Source organism: Triturus cristatus, chromosome 2_1 (genome assembly GCF_964204655.1).
Source record: "Triturus cristatus chromosome 2_1, aTriCri1.1, whole genome shotgun sequence".
Taxonomy (NCBI): domain Eukaryota; kingdom Metazoa; phylum Chordata; class Amphibia; order Caudata; family Salamandridae; genus Triturus; species Triturus cristatus.
The window spans coordinates 1,028,123,321-1,028,140,088 of record NC_140581.1 but is presented as its reverse complement, the minus strand read 5'-3'; positions in this window follow the sequence as shown (position 1 = coordinate 1,028,140,088).

Sequence of the window (16,768 nt, the reverse complement as noted above, 5' to 3'; positions counted from 1 at the left end):
TGGTGTTAAGGAGAATGATGTATTTAGATTCAAGTCTCCGGAGAGCTAGCTGCCTGTTCCCCCCTCTTGGGTTCTTAGGAATAGAATCAATCACAAAACAAGAGAGATCTCTGGCATTCCCTCCATGGCATTGGTTAATATGCCTGGCTACTGGGTAACTGGGGTCATCATTGCTGATGGCCCTCAGATGTTGCAAGATACGGACATGTACGGGGTGGATGGTACTACCCACGTACTGCTTTGTACAGGTGCATTGCAGAACATACACTGCAAAATCAGTCTTGCAAGTGTAAGTACCTCTTATTACAAACGGAGATTGCCTCAGAGGTGTGTGCATCTCTTTGGTGTTTTTACCATGACGACAGGCTTTGCATTTGGAGCATTTTAGAAAGCCTCTATGGGTTGTGAGCCAGTTCATTCCTTTGTTGTTACTGGGAGCATTCTGTACAAGTTCTTGGTGCATGGACTTTGCTAGCCTAAAGAAGATCGCTGGTACTCTGGGAATTTTGGGTCCAAGTACCGGGTCACTTCACACAATCAGCTAGTGTTTATAAAGCATTTTGCATAAAGTTGTATGATAGGTATTATACCCAGTAATGAGTCTAGGAATCCCTGACTCACTTTTTTTTTCTCTTCTCTCTGATTGCTCCTCTCTGGAGAAAGAAACAACAGATCCTCCCTTTTGATGTTAGTTGTTTTTTCCACCAACTCTCTCTAGGGTTGTTGTATACCCACGGGATTTGAGCTTCTCAAAAAGATTATTGGTGGCTGTGGTCAAACTGGCTTCGGTGCTGCAATTGCGCTTCATTCAAAGTCATTCTGCGTAGGGGATGCTCTCTTTTAATTTGGCGAGGTGAAAACTACTTGAATATAGGATGGAATTACCTGATGTTGGCTTCCTATAAGTCCTGGATTTTATTTTGCCGTCTTCGATAAAGATCTCAAGATCTAGGAAGTGTATCTTAGTGGTGCTGGTATTAGATGTAAAAGTTAAATTCAGACAATTCATATTGATCTAATTATCAAAGGTTTGTGCTGCTTCTTTAGTACCCTGCCACAAAATTAATAAGCTGTCTATGTATCTGACATAAATAACAACATTGTTTGTCATTATCTCTTTATATGTGGTCATGAGTACCTGCTCTTCCCACTAGCCCATATGCAGATTTGCATAACTGGGGGTGAAGCAGGTACCCATGGCAGTGCCGCGCAGGTCTTTATAGAACAGCTTGTCAAAAATAAAAATGTTATTATCCAAACACCATTCAGACATTTCAGGTGACATTGATGTATGTTGGTAAAGATACATAGGTCATTTGATCAAGTAATATTTCAAGGCATTCAGTCCGTCCCTGTGCCTGATGCTTGTGTACAGCGTGTTTATATGTATACATACATACATACCTACATACATATATATATATACATACATACATACCTACCTACCTACATACATACATATATATATATATATATATATATATATATATATATATATATATATATATATATATATATATATATTCACTGAAAAAAAACATAGGTTTCAGGCCTGATATAGTTAGGAATTAGCTTTTAAAAAACCTTAGAAATTCACTGAAAAAACAATAGGTTTTAGGGGTGTTATAGTTAGCTGGACATTTCACTCGGACAAAACCATTGAAATTGTTCCGATATAGTTAGTTGTACTAACTACATCTCGCGCGCCCGCAATCCACTGCTGATGATGTCACATATTACATCATTCATGACATGGTCAGTGACATCACTGATGACATCTCAAATGATGGGGTGGCAGTCCCCGGGGCTGTGGGGGGCCATGAGCCCCCCGCATTTTCGATCTTCGAGCCCCGGGGGGGTAGCGATCCCACACTTTTTCTTTTAATTATGCCCCCGGGATTTGGCCCCCGGGGGCAAATAAGCATATTCAGCGTGGGAGCCCACGCTGAATTTTTTGTTTATTTTTGGCCGAAATTCGCGCTGGGTGCGCCAATCTCACCGATTTTATTTTTAAAAAAAAATTCATTTTTGGGCCCTGGGGGTCCTTGTGGGACCCCCTGGGCAGGCCTAGGGGGTCAGGGTGTTTCTACCCTGCCCCCTTTTTGCGTTTTTCGCGTTTGTTTTTTAGGTTTCGTGTGCCTCGGTTCTACCGAGGCACAAGATGGCTGCCAACACTTCCTGATCTTGAGTGTTGACAGCCAATTAGAATACAGCTCGTGCAGGGTGCGTGCTGGTTGCAGGGAGGGTTCACGGATCCTCCAAGGCCATAGATATATCTATCTTTTTAACTCTAATTATCTCAGGAACTACTGAACGGATTTACACCAATTAAGCAAAAGGCACAAGTCTGAACTGATGACTAACTCTTTGCCAAATTTGGTGAAATTCCGTTCAGCAGTTCGGGCTGTAGGAGCGTCAACAGGTCCTACATGGGGAAAACGCGTTTTGGGACCCCCCCTTTCAGTATAGGAGCTGGCCAAAAGTTTGGAAAATTTCACGAAGATTCGTCAATCAGCGCCAACGTTATTCCAAATAGAATGTTGCGGATTTCCTATGGAGAATAGGTCCTAACTATATCTACGAGGTAATATATATATATATATTCACTGAAAAAACCATGGGTTTCACACACGTTATAGTTAGGAATTAGCATTTAAAAAACCATAGAAATTCAGTGAAAAAACCATAGGTTTCACACATGTTATAGTTAGCTGGACATTTTACTCGTAAAAAACCAATGAAATTGCCCCGTTATAGTTAGTTCAGCTAACTATAACTCGCGCGCCCGCAATGCACTGCTGATGACGTCACATATTACATCACTCATGACATGGTCAGTGACATCACTCATGACATCACTGATGACATCTCAAATGACATCACTGATGACATCACTGATGACATCATCCTTGTGAAAGAGTGGCAGACCTCCTCTCACCCTAATATAACCTTTGATACACACATTCAAAAATAGAAACTACAATGTTCAAAACAATGGATATACCAATACCAGTTACAACAACCTCTTCAGTAATTCTAAGATCCACATACACATCCACTCATTCACCAACAGTCCTATACAGTCACTCATACATGTACTCACTCATCATATGTACTCATACACCTATACATCCTGTTACACAATGCCACTCATCCATAGAGGTACTCACACACATAGTCACTCATGCTAATAAAGAATCAAACATACATTTACTTGCATATACAGTTATACACACACCACCATACTTACTTCTACGGAAACTTACACATACTTAGTCTTTTAAACAATCACTTATAGAAACACATACTTATTCATACAGGAACTCTTTCAATCTCTCACTCTCACATATACTCACATATATACACCAAAAGTCACATATACTAGTTTAAAACATATGTAGTTACTCATAAAGTCACTATTGAGACAGTCAGTCACTCACTAACACACCTATTCACACACTCATCCACCCATACAGTCCTGCACACATGCTGTCTTCAACACATACAAACAGTGAGCCACTCATTCATGCACCTATGCACTACGTAATACCCCCCACCGAACCATGCAGACACTCAGACTGATACTCAAAAAACCAACTTTTAACCTATATAGACACCCATGTAGCTACTCACCAACCCATGCAGCCACTTATACACAAACTGAGAGACTGATACAGATATTTACATATTTAAACATTACTTACTAAGCCATGTATTCACTATGATACACTTAATCAGTCAGTTACACAATCAATTTTTCAAAAACAAATCATCCATTTAGACACTTATATACCCATTTATTCTTCCATCGACCTTGAGATATACATATATAAAACATATTTAATTTTCAGATTAACACACATTCACTGGATGATGTCATCAGTGATGTCATCAGTGATGTCATTTGAGATGTCATCAGTGATGTCATGAGTGATGTCACTGACCATGTCATGAGTGATGTAATATGTGACGTCATCAGCAGTGCATTGCGGGCGCGCGAGTTATAGTTAGCTGAACTAACTATAACGGGGCAATTTCATTGGTTTTTTACGAGTAAAATGTCCAGCTAACTATAACATGTGTGAAACCTATGGTTTTTTCACTGAATTTCTATGGTTTTTTAAATGCTAATTCCTAACTATAACGTGTGTGAAACCCATGGTTTTTTCAGTGAATTTGCAAGGTTTTTTAAATGCTAATTTTTTTTTTATTCTTCATTTTTTTCAAACATATTTTTAATTTATTTTTCTTACCTTTTATAAAGACTATGCTTAAATTTTAAAAATCCTTAAATATTTTTTTTTTAATATATTTTTTAAAATAAACATGTAAAATTTATTTCCAGTTTTTTTTTTTTTTGTTTTTTTTTATAGTACGCGTACCGTAAGCTCACGGTAAGCGTACGGTTTACGCAACGTCCGTCATCTATCTACGCTGCTTGCGTATAGTTACGCACTTTGCGTAGCCGCGCGAACTGCGCGTGGGACGCGTGCGCGCTTACGCCACACGCGCACGTTACGCGGAAGTGCCGGGGAGTGACTGTTATGCGCATGCGCGGAAGCGCGTGTCTTTTTTACGCGCATGCGTACTTTTTGCCGTAAGCGTACCGTAAGCGTACCGTAAGCGTACGGTAGGTCATGTGATCATGAAACACAACTTTTGATTGGTTGAAACTACTTTCAGTTCTAGAACTCTCCTACACCACACCCATTCCCCTCATTTCTGCTTGTGATCCCTTGGGAGAAGGAGCTGGTTTGTCTTTGGGATACGATGGCAGAACAGCAGAGCTCTTCTGAGAGTGAGCCTAGCACCAGCAGCACTGTCTTGAGGCAGAGATCAAGGAAACAAAAGCCTTCTTATGTTTGGGATTATTTTACTTTTCCAGAAGGCCAGCAAAAGGTGAATGCACCCTTAGTTACTTGCTGTCTGTGTAAGCGTGTACTTTCTAGAGGTAATCCTAACAGGAAGTATTCCTTTGGGAATCACACCATGAAGAGGCATCTCCAGGATGTACACGGAAGGACACATGGTCATCTTTTTGGAGGTAACTCTTCAGAAAGACGAGCCAGTACATCCACAGCAGCTCAGCCTGGACCATCATCTGCAGGGCTTACTCCTTCTTCTGCAGGTCAGGTGAGCCCTTCATCTGTGGGAGGAGAATCTCCTTTTGCTGGCCCTCTGGAAATGAACCTTCGATTTCGGAAGGTTGATATTCATTGCACATTTTGTAAAGGTCTAATTTGCCATAGGGAGACCAGTGTTTCCCTAGTGAACAACAAAATAGATCAGCACATTTGTAGCTTTGAATGATTTTCCCATGCTTCCTTTCCTCTGTCCCTGCATGAACACAACGGTTCTTTTAAGAGCCAACCTTATCTTTCATCTTTTTTTTACAAATGTTTTTAAAAACTTTTTTTTATTTTTTTTTACCGTACGCGTACGGTGCGCGTACCTTTTTTTTATTTTTTAAAAAAAACACTAAAAATCATTTATCACATTACATTGTCCTTGAGAGACTACAATTATTATTATTGACTTACCATACTCACTGAAAAAATATTTATTCATTTCTTTTTTTAAAAAATAGTTTTAAAAATGTTTGTAGTTTTCGAAAATTTTCTATATCTAACTGGAAAAAAAGAAAAAAGTATTAATATTTTTTAAACATTTTATAATACAGTACACATATTTACATTTTTTACCAAAAAATATTTTTGCCTTATTTTTGCTGTTTTCAGAATATATTGCATTTCACTATAAATTGTGAAAGCAATTGCATTCATCATTTTACAGCGGGCAAAAAAAAATACCAATCACAAAGATTGTATTAAAAAAGCCCTGATTCTTTTTTTACTTAAACTTTACATTATAGAAATGCATAATATTGTAAAAAAATATCATCTAATACCAATACTTATTTCTTAAAAATACCGTCTGATATGTTTGTTTCAGAAGTATAATCACAATATTATATCTCAAATAACTCCAAAATACATCTGATTTCATTTCCTTTAGGCCAAATAGTAATTTTTTTTTTTTTTTTGGAATAAATTTCCAACGGAAATCCATTAAAATTCTAAAGTTTAATTTGTCCAGATCTCACCGATTCTCTGTAACATTTTGGTTCACGAAAATTTTTTGAATAGTTTATTTAGTCCACAATAGAATTGCTTACTTTTCCACATGGCCAAATAGTAATTTTTTAAATCATTTTTGAAAAAATTTCCAATGGCAGTCCAATAGCATTCCAAAATTTAAAATGTGCAGAAGTTACCGATTATCTCTAAATTATTGGTTTTTCAAAATTGCATTAAAAATTAAAAAAGTCCACATTACAATTGGTTATCTTTCCATTAGGCCAAATGATAATTTTAAAAATATTTTTTTTACAAAATTGCAATGGTAATCCAGTAAAATGGTAAAATTATTTTGTCCAGATCTTGCCAAGTCTCTCTAAAATTTAGGTTTCAGGAAGATTAAATAGGAATTTGCTAAATCAAAAGGCAAACGTTGTTTGAAAATCAATTGGGAATCATTACACAGTGTCCAGCCTTTTTCACATTTAAGATAAACTGTGTAATGTCCAGAAGTAACAGTAGGTCCATCATGGAAAATTATTGCAACAGTTACAAAAGTTTTTCCTGAAATTGATAATTGCTGTCCTGTAAACTTCTTTATTAAAGTATCCAATTTTGAACCATCAGCTCTACATCGTTGCATCATTAAAATTACATACTGTCCGTATTCCCTTAAAATTAATGTTGAAAACATGTCAGAATTACACTCACCACATTTCATGCTATGATTAGCATCTTTAACTAATTTTGCAAAAGTGACTGTTTTACTCTCTGGCAATGTCAAATAAATAAACCTTTCATTATCAACAATAGAGCCACATATATTATAACAATTATCACAACTATGTTCCCATTTATAAGAGAGACCAAAAAAAATGTCAATGGGAACTCCTTCTTCTTCCACTACCTGAAGAAAATACAACAAAAATTCGTGTGCATCTTGCTGTTCATTTTGAGAAAACTGTGTTCGTCCTGAACATACATCTAAAAGTTTTCTAATATCAGTAGCACTTTCTGTTTGAGTTTTATCTTTACTCAGCTTTTGAAAAAGGAGACTTAGCTCTGAACAGAATCTTTTTCCCTGATTTACTATTATCTGCTCTTGCAAACTTTCAAGATAAAATGCAACATTCAGCACTACATTAGCGTAGCAGTTGACACCAGAGCTATTTTCAAAATGACATCCTACAACCTGTTCTTCATTTTCCTTTTTCTTTTTGCTTGCAATTACATCACTCCTCTTTTTTTTCCTCTTCTCTACATCTTCATTACAGATATTCTCATTTTTTCTTTTACGAGAAACTACACGTTTCTCCAACACAGGATACTGACCTAAATGAGGAGCATAGCTTCTTCTTAATCTATTATACTCCTTTACACAATTTGTATCAGCACTAACTTTTGATTCTTCAAAATCTATCATGAATAAACCTGATAATGTTTTGACTCGTGACAAAGCAACATATGCCATACCTTCTTTGAACACAGTTGAACCAATGTTCACAAATGCACAATCTACAGTCAATCCTTGAGACTTGTGAATAGTTACAGCATATGCTAGAGAAAACGGAAACTGCTTCCTACGTACATATAAGTCTTTCACAAGCATAAAACGAACTGTACAACGATAAATATCTTTAACTTCATCTATCTGATCAAATTTTATTTTTAAACATTCAATTCCTTCTTTTTTCTGATAATTAATAAAACCCACAACTCTTCCCATCGCTCCATTCACTAAGCCTTTCTCAACATCCAAATTTCTCCTTAAAAACACTCTACAGTTCATGCAAACATATAGATTTTTTTCTAATCCTGCTGTTTTGGAGATGTTCTTCTCTAGTGAGTCCAATTTATTTTTCAGTTTGCCTGTTACTGTGACAGTAATTCTTCCATCCTCAATTTTGTCCACTGCTTCCAATTTCCTGATCTCTTCCTTTTCCAATTTCAAAAGCTCCTCATTGAATATTGAGCATTCACGTAGAGTTGGCATTAAGCAGATGACACTTTTGTTTTCTGCAATATTCTTGTATATTTTCTCTGCAACTATTTCTTCCTTTGGAAATAAATTATGTAGCAGCCGACTCTGTAATGCTTTTTTGCCAACTTCTGTGAGTAGTCCAATTCTGATATCTTTCAGAATACTTCCATATTCTTCATCGTTTGCTTGCCTCATATTAGTTGTAAGTTCCTTGTACTCAAAGAAGGACCAAATATTTGTATTTCCAATGCTTCCCAATGACTTCTTCGTGTCTTCATGTGTCACAGTATTAAACACTGGTTGTCCTTTAACTGGAGTAAGTTGCAGAAGATCCCCAAAAACTATGACGTGTTTTCCACCAAATAACACGTCATAGTCTGTCTTCAAAATTTGTTGCATTCTTAAATGCACAAAGGCAAGCATTAAGTTTGATACCATGCTCACCTCATCAATAATGAGAACTTGCATCTTCTTCAATACTCGTGAAACTTCCAAGGATGCTTCTCCAGTTAGCTTGTTGAATTGTATTTTGTTCTCATGCTCCACTGGTAACATTAGCAAACGATGTAAGGTGATTCCTTTTATGTTAAATGCTGCTAACCCAGTTGGAGCAGTAACCACACAAGACAAAGTAGAATCCGTTTTTTGTTTTAGGTAGCTTCTGATTACTTTAATTAGGAAACTTTTTCCAGTGCCAGCTTGTCCGCTTACATACATCCTGATTGGATGAAATGATGTGCATGAGCACTCTTTTTTTATATGTAGAAATCCGTGATCAATTTTGTTTTTGATCTCTTCATAAATTTGTTGCTGCTCTTGATTCAGTTGTCTTTCCAAATTTTCTAAGTCTATAAATTCTTCTTGAGCTTGATTCATAGCCGTTTCCACTTCATTCATGGCTATTGATGCTTCATTTTCAACGATTGGTTGTCCTAGGGGATCTTGACTGTATGTTCCTGAACTTTGGCTGTCCTGAGAACTGTCTCTAGCTATTTCCGCTGCAATTGTAGTTTCCTGTTCAATTTCTTCATTTAACATTTGCAGATAAGTTGAGAATGTACTGCATTGTATGCTGTCTTTGCAAGCATTAAAAGAATCTTCATAGCTTTGAAATTCTCCCAGTAGTTCATCCTCTGTACGCCATGGTTTAAACAACTGTAAAAGAGCCAAGTAGTAAAATTCTTTCTTGTCGGTAGTGTCGCAACTCAGCTTCCGGTGATTTATCAAACTTCCTTTGGTTTGCTTCACCAAACATCCTTCTTCACCAACAACTTTATATTTTCCATTATTAATGTCTTCTGCTGCTTTCCGTGAATAAATGTAGTTCTGCAACACTTCATAGAGACACATGTTCTCCAGATGATGACTTCTCTTGGGATAATATGTGTCCAACATGTTTGTTTTCAATATATCTGTACTTTCTGGGTCATTCTCGGCCAAATATTCAATTTCTCCAACAGATTTCAGTACCCGATTTCTCATTGCTGCAAGGCCTAAACTTGCCCAAATTATTCTTCTTGACTTCGAGTAGAGACTTGCAGAAGATAACCTATCTGAACATTCGTAGGATCCAATTTCTCGATGCGATAACATCTTCAAACTGAAACTGTACAGCTTCTTACTGACAGTCTTCTCGTGAGAAATCTCTTCCCACATTTCCTTCAATTCTGTTTTTTCTGATTTCGTAATGTAAGACGTTACATATCGTGCAACAGCAATGGAATTGTCAGCTACATACTGTATATCCATGTTAGCGTTTCACATGGATAAAATAACTGGGTTGTAGTCATTTATATTTTTTGATTCTTCTTTTCTTTTAAGGTTGTAGGTATTCTTAGGTGATTTTCTTGTGATAGTATGTCTCACAGCTGACATAAAACTGTTGACTCTTCCATTTGAAAGAACAGGTCTAGGAAATCCAAATCGACATTTAGTGTAGTATTTTTCTTTGCTCTTGTATTTCCGTCGACAGTATTTTCCACACCGATGACTTTGGAAACGTAAAACTTGCTCCTTTAACTTGTTCTCTTCTGTGCTTTTTGGTATACCACATGTTGCATATTCTTCAATGTAAGATAACACTGCTTCATCAGTATCAGTTCCAAACTTTGGGGCATCCTTGATCCACAACAGCATATGAATATGAGGAGCACCTCTTGCCTGGTACTCTTTTCTCCAAAAGAAATCCACTACTTCTCCAAGGGGTGGATTTTTTTTATTGCAGATGAAGGACATCATAGCCTCAAATCTATGATTGAAATATCTGCAAACATTAACCGGATCCAATGAGCACAGTTCTCCTGCTGTCTTGTATTCGATGTTTTTAATGTTTGAATTGGCCTCTCGTAGAAAATCCAGTAAATCATCCCAAGCGTACTCGGCACAGCTTAGGGTAAGGAACCATGTTGGTGTTCCTAAATTGCGTAACATGCATTTTAGTTCACCATGGCGTCGGTACCAATATTCATTAGTCCCACGCTGACAAGCCATCAGATTGATCAGTTGTGTTTCCAAATGATCATCTCGGTGCTGCACTTTCTCCATAAAATCCTTAGCAGACACATTTTGTAAATGTACTCCACTTTTTAAAATGTGATTTACTGCATAAGACAGTGCAGACAAGTCGCTTTCAAATAAAAGATGGAACAAATAAGGAATACTTTGTCGAAATCTGGAATCTTCAGCATATAGTCTTGTAGTCCGATACTCTGAAGCTGGAATCTGTTCTGGACGTTCATCGTATCGTCCTCCTTTTCCTTTAGGAAACAGCTGGGGAAAACATCGAGCTTCCAAGCTCTCCTCCCATACACTCACGGGAGTTCCTTTTGCTTTCTTCATCTGAAAGAGATCAATATTGTCTCCCATAACTTCTTTCGAATGAAGAGGATGTATGCTAAAATGTTCATAAATTTCTTCTTCCTTTGACTTGTCCACTTTTTCAATTTGTCCAGTTGGTGTTTCTGTGTCTTCTTGAAAATCTTCTTCTTCTTCTTCTTCTTCTTCTATATAAATTGATTCATACCATTTGTTATTTTTTTTCAAATACAAATTTGCTCTTTGTACTTTCCGCACATCTACCAGCTCCTGCCAAATCTTCTTATTCTTTGTAGGTACACCATTAACCAGAATAATTAATGGTTCAGTTTCCAAAGTATCCGCATCAATAGTTTCCATATTTTGTTTCAAATCCAAGGGCAAATACACCACTCTACCTTTTAAACCTCTCAGTAAATCTGAAGGAGGTAATTTACCAGTTTTGGGCTCCATACGTACTATGGTCTGGAACGGATGAACACATTGAATGAGTATAGACTCATATGTATTTAATTCAGAAAGTTCAGCAGGAATAGCATCCAATTCTAAATTATTATGTACAGCTCTGGTCGGCATTCTATTTTCCTCTAACTTGTTGTAACAGTATTTACAAATACGCTGATCTTCACCCAATTCAAAACAATTTTCAAGAAATATATATGTGGCAAAATCCATCCACTTATAATTATCTTCATTTTCACTCTTTCTGTAGAGATCAACATTCCTAGTTTGTTTTCTATAATGAGTTCTGCGGCAACAAATACAAGTAACATTTGGTCTTTCATTAGAGACTATTGCAAATTTTGTTATGTGATCATTAAATGTCTTACTTACAGAAGGTTCTACATTCTCTTCCACTTCTGCCTCATTTACTGTGTCCTTCTCTGCACTGTTTTGTTCAGGACCAAAGTAACAAAACTGAATTTCATCAACAACCTTCTCTACATCTGATACCGTTCCTCGGAACAGAGCCCTATTCAATTCATTTAACTTTATTGCTGGACTTTTGGCAAAATACAACCGTCTCACAAACTTTCTCATTTCAGTATGATGAACAGCCAGCATCCTAAAATGATGGAAAACACTATTGCACACTTTTCTAGATAGACAAGCCAGAGAATGACCCTGCAAACCAGTATTCTCTCTCACTCTGCATGGATCCAGACTTTGAAGCACCTTAATCTTCTGTTTTACACTTTTTTTACTATATTCTCTTAGAAACTCTCGAAATCTGTCAATAGATTCCTGACGCACAGTGCAAATACTACTACAATTCCAAGTGTACACTGGGGCTTTAGGACGTCTCCCCATTGCCTCATCTGCCATCACTTGTACCTCATCTCTTGGAACCATAATCTCCTTCTCCATTATGCAACCATTTTTTACTTCGTATGAACGACCTCTGGTGTCAACTGCATGCAGCAAACTATTACTTTGAAAATAGCTCTCTTCATTAAAAAAAGGTTCACTACTTGAACTATGCATCCACTTTCCTAAAAACACTTTACAAAAGTTTGTTCTGTTCACTACTCTTTTGCTTTTGCTTTGTGATTTCAGTACATTAACCATTTTATCTAATGTACGCATCCTATTCAAAATTAATATGAATAGTTTCCTTTTTAATTCTAATGCTTTTGCTGCAATGGCTTCAATTTCTTTTTTTCTCTTGTAATATTTTGCCTTTTGCTTATATTTCTTCACATCCTTTATCAAATTGGACATAACTCTTCTCTGAAACATTTTTCTACGTATCTCTTTAAACGCTGTTTTTCTGTTTATGTAAAACTTTTCAATTGCAGAAGGTATATTTGCATTAACTAAATTCTCATTTTTTTGCTGTTCTCTATGTTTTGTTACATTCTTCCCAGGACAGACATTTTGTACATTTTTCTTTGTTTTGAATATTTTGTTAAGAAATTGTTTTTTCTGCTTACCAGAAGATTTTTTCTTTTTCCCAACATGAGCATCTTCTACTAACTTTGGTCCTCCAGTTGTCTTCAAATATAGTTTTTTTTTTAGCGTTTTTTGAACTCGAGATTTTGTAGGCATCTTAAATTTTGTTCACTGTTCTTCAGCAATACCTGAAAAAAACTAAAAAAAAATCCTTTATTGTATTTAAATATATTACTACATTTCTTTTCACAATAGTCACAAAACAAAATTTCTTTGCCAATTTGAATGCACACAAACTGCTCTTTTTTTTGGGCAAGTGAAAATCTCTTTTACAAACTGTCATATTATGAAACCACTTTTCAGATTTTTTAAAAAGCCCATGTCCAGAGTGCTACACTCCAGCAAGGGCAACCAGCCTTAGTGATGCTGAATGTATTTGCATTACAGACTTAAACCTGAAAACCCCACTGGCTTCTAAATACTGTGCATGACTATACACGGCAAGCACATGGGTGTGTGCTAAGACTCTGCTTCTTCCCCAAAAAATTCGCTCCCCCTTTCCATCTAATGCAACTGTGAAATCACCAGAGCAAGACGCATTAAATCTCTGCCTATAATTCCTCTATGCACACAGAGTCATGTTTTCACATTAGTCCCAAAACGAAATTTCTTTGCCATTTTGAAAGCACACTTACTGCTCTTTTTTTTTCGGGCCAAGTGAAAAACACTTTTTACAATTGGAAATCACTTTTACAGACTGACACATTATGAAACCACTTTTTTTGATTTTTTTAAATGCACATGTCCAAGCTGTTTTTTCAGACCACCACCATGTGTATTCTCTGTGACTGCCTACACTCCAGCAAGGGCAACCAGCCTTAGTGATGCTGAATGTATTTGCATTACAGACTTAAACCTGAAAACCCCACTGGCTTCTAAATACTGTGCATGACTATACACGGCAAGCACATGGGTGTGTGCTAAGACTCTGCTTCTTCCTCCAAAAATTCGCTCCCCCTTTCCATCTAATGCAACTGTGAAATCACCAGAGCAAGACGCAATAAATCTCTGCCTATAATTCCTCTATGCACACAGAGTCATGTTTTCACATTAGTCCCAAAACGAAATTTCTTTGCCATTTTGAAAGCACACTTACTGCTCTTTTTTTTTCGGGCCAAGTGAAAATCACTTTTACAGACTGACACATTATGAAACCTTTTTTTAAAATTTATTTAATTGCACATGTCCAAGCTGTTTTTTTTTCAGACCACCACCATGTGTATTCTCTGTGACTGCCTACACTCCAGCAAGGGCAACCAGCCTTAGTGATGCTGAATGTATTTGCATTACAGACTTAAACCTGAAAACCCCACTCGCTTGTAAATACTTTGCATGACTATACACGGCAAGCACATGGGTGTGTGCTAAGACTCTGCTTCTTCCCCCAAAAATTCGCTCCCCCTTTCCATCTAATGCAACTGTGAAATCACCAGAGCAAGACGCAATAAATCTCTGCCTATAATTCCTCTATGCACACAGAGTCATGTTTTCACATTAGTCCCAAAACGAAATTTCTTTGCCATTTTGAAAGCACACTTACTGCTCTTTTTTTTTCGGGCCAAGTGAAAAACACTTTTTACAATTGGAAATCACTTTTACAGACTGACACATTATGAAACCACTTTTTTTGATTTTTTTAAATGCACATGTCCAAGCTGTTTTTTCAGACCACCACCATGTGTATTCTCTGTGACTGCCTACACTCCCGCAAGGGCAACCAGCCTTAGTGATGCTGAATGTATTTGCATTACAGACTTAAACCTGAAAACCCCACTGGCTTCTAAATACTGTGCATGACTATACACGGCAAGCACATGGGTGTGTGCTAAGACTCTGCTTCTTCCCCCAAAAATTCGCTCCCCCTTTCCATCTAATGCAACTGTGAAATCACCAGAGCAAGACGCATTAAATCTCTGCCTATAATTCCTCTATGCACACAGAGTCATGTTTTCACATTAGTCCCAAAACGAAATTTCTTTGCCATTTTGAAAGCACACTTACTGCTCTTTTTTTTTCGGGCCAAGTGAAAAACACTTTTTACAATTGGAAATCACTTTTACAGACTGACACATTATGAAACCACTTTTTTTGATTTTTTTAAATGCACATGTCCAAGCTGTTTTTTCAGACCACCACCATGTGTATTCTCTGTGACTGCCTACACTCCAGCAAGGGCAACCAGCCTTAGTGATGCTGAATGTATTTGCATTACAGACTTAAACCTGAAAACCCCACTGGCTTCTAAATACTGTGCATGACTATACACGGCAAGCACATGGGTGTGTGCTAAGACTCTGCTTCTTCCCCCAAAAATTCGCTCCCCCTTTCCATCTAATGCAACTGTGAAATCACCAGAGCAAGACGCAATAAATCTCTGCCTATAATTCCTCTATGCACACAGAGTCATGTTTTCACATTAGTCCCAAAACGAAATTTCTTTGCCATTTTGAAAGCACACTTACTGCTCTTTTTTTTTCGGGCCAAGTGAAAATCACTTTTACAGACTGACACATTATGAAACCTTTTTTTAAAATTTATTTAATTGCACATGTCCAGGCTGTTTTTTTTTCAGACCACCACCATGTGTATTCTCTGTGACTGCCTACACTCCAGCAAGGGCAACCAGCCTTAGTGATGCTGAATGTATTTGCATTACAGACTTAAACCTGAAAACCCCACTCGCTTGTAAATACTTTGCATGACTATACACGGCAAGCACATGGGTGTGTGCTAAGACTCTGCTTCTTCCCCCAAAAATTCGCTCCCCCTTTCCATCTAATGCAACTGTGAAATCACCAGAGCAAGACGCAATAAATCTCTGCCTATAATTCCTCTATGCACACAGAGTCATGTTTTCACATTAGTCCCAAAACGAAATTTCTTTGCCATTTTGAAAGCACACTTACTGCTCTTTTTTTTTCGGGCCAAGTGAAAAACACTTTTTACAATTGGAAATCACTTTTACAGACTGACACATTATGAAACCACTTTTTTTGATTTTTTTAAATGCACATGTCCAAGCTGTTTTTTCAGACCACCACCATGTGTATTCTCTGTGACTGCCTACACTCCCGCAAGGGCAACCAGCCTTAGTGATGCTGAATGTATTTGCATTACAGACTTAAACCTGAAAACCCCACTGGCTTCTAAATACTGTGCATGACTATACACGGCAAGCACATGGGTGTGTGCTAAGACTCTGCTTCTTCCCCCAAAAATTCGCTCCCCCTTTCCATCTAATGCAACTGTGAAATCACCAGAGCAAGACGCAATAAATCTCTGCCTATAATTCCTCTATGCACACAGAGTCATGTTTTCACATTAGTCCCAAAACGAAATTTCTTTGCCAATTTGAAAGCACACTTACTGCTCTTTTTTTTTCGGGCCAAGTGAAAATCTCTTTTTACAATTTGAAATCACTTTTACAGACTGACACATTATGAAACCACTTTTTTTGATTTATTTAATTGCACATGTCCAAGCTGTTTTTTTTTCAGACCACCACCATGTGTATTCTCTGTGACTGCCTACACTCCAGCAAGGGCAACCAGCCTTAGTGATGCTGAATGTATTTGCATTACAGACTGAAACCTGAAAACCCCACTGGCTTCTAACTACTGTGCATGACTATACACGGCAAGCACATGGGTGTGTGCTAAGACTCTGCTTCTTCCCCCAAAAATTCGCTCCCCCTTTCCATCTAATGCAACTGTGAAATCACCAGAGCAAGACGCAATAAATCTCTGCCTATAATTCCTCTATGCACACAGAGTCATGTTTTCACATTAGTCCCAAAACGAAATTTCTTTGCCAATTTGAAAGCACACTTACTGCTCTTTTTTTTTTCGGGGCAAGTGTAAATCACTTTTACAGACTGACACATTATGAAACCACCATGTGTAACTACAACAAAAACAATTCCCATTTCTATTATTCATTTCTT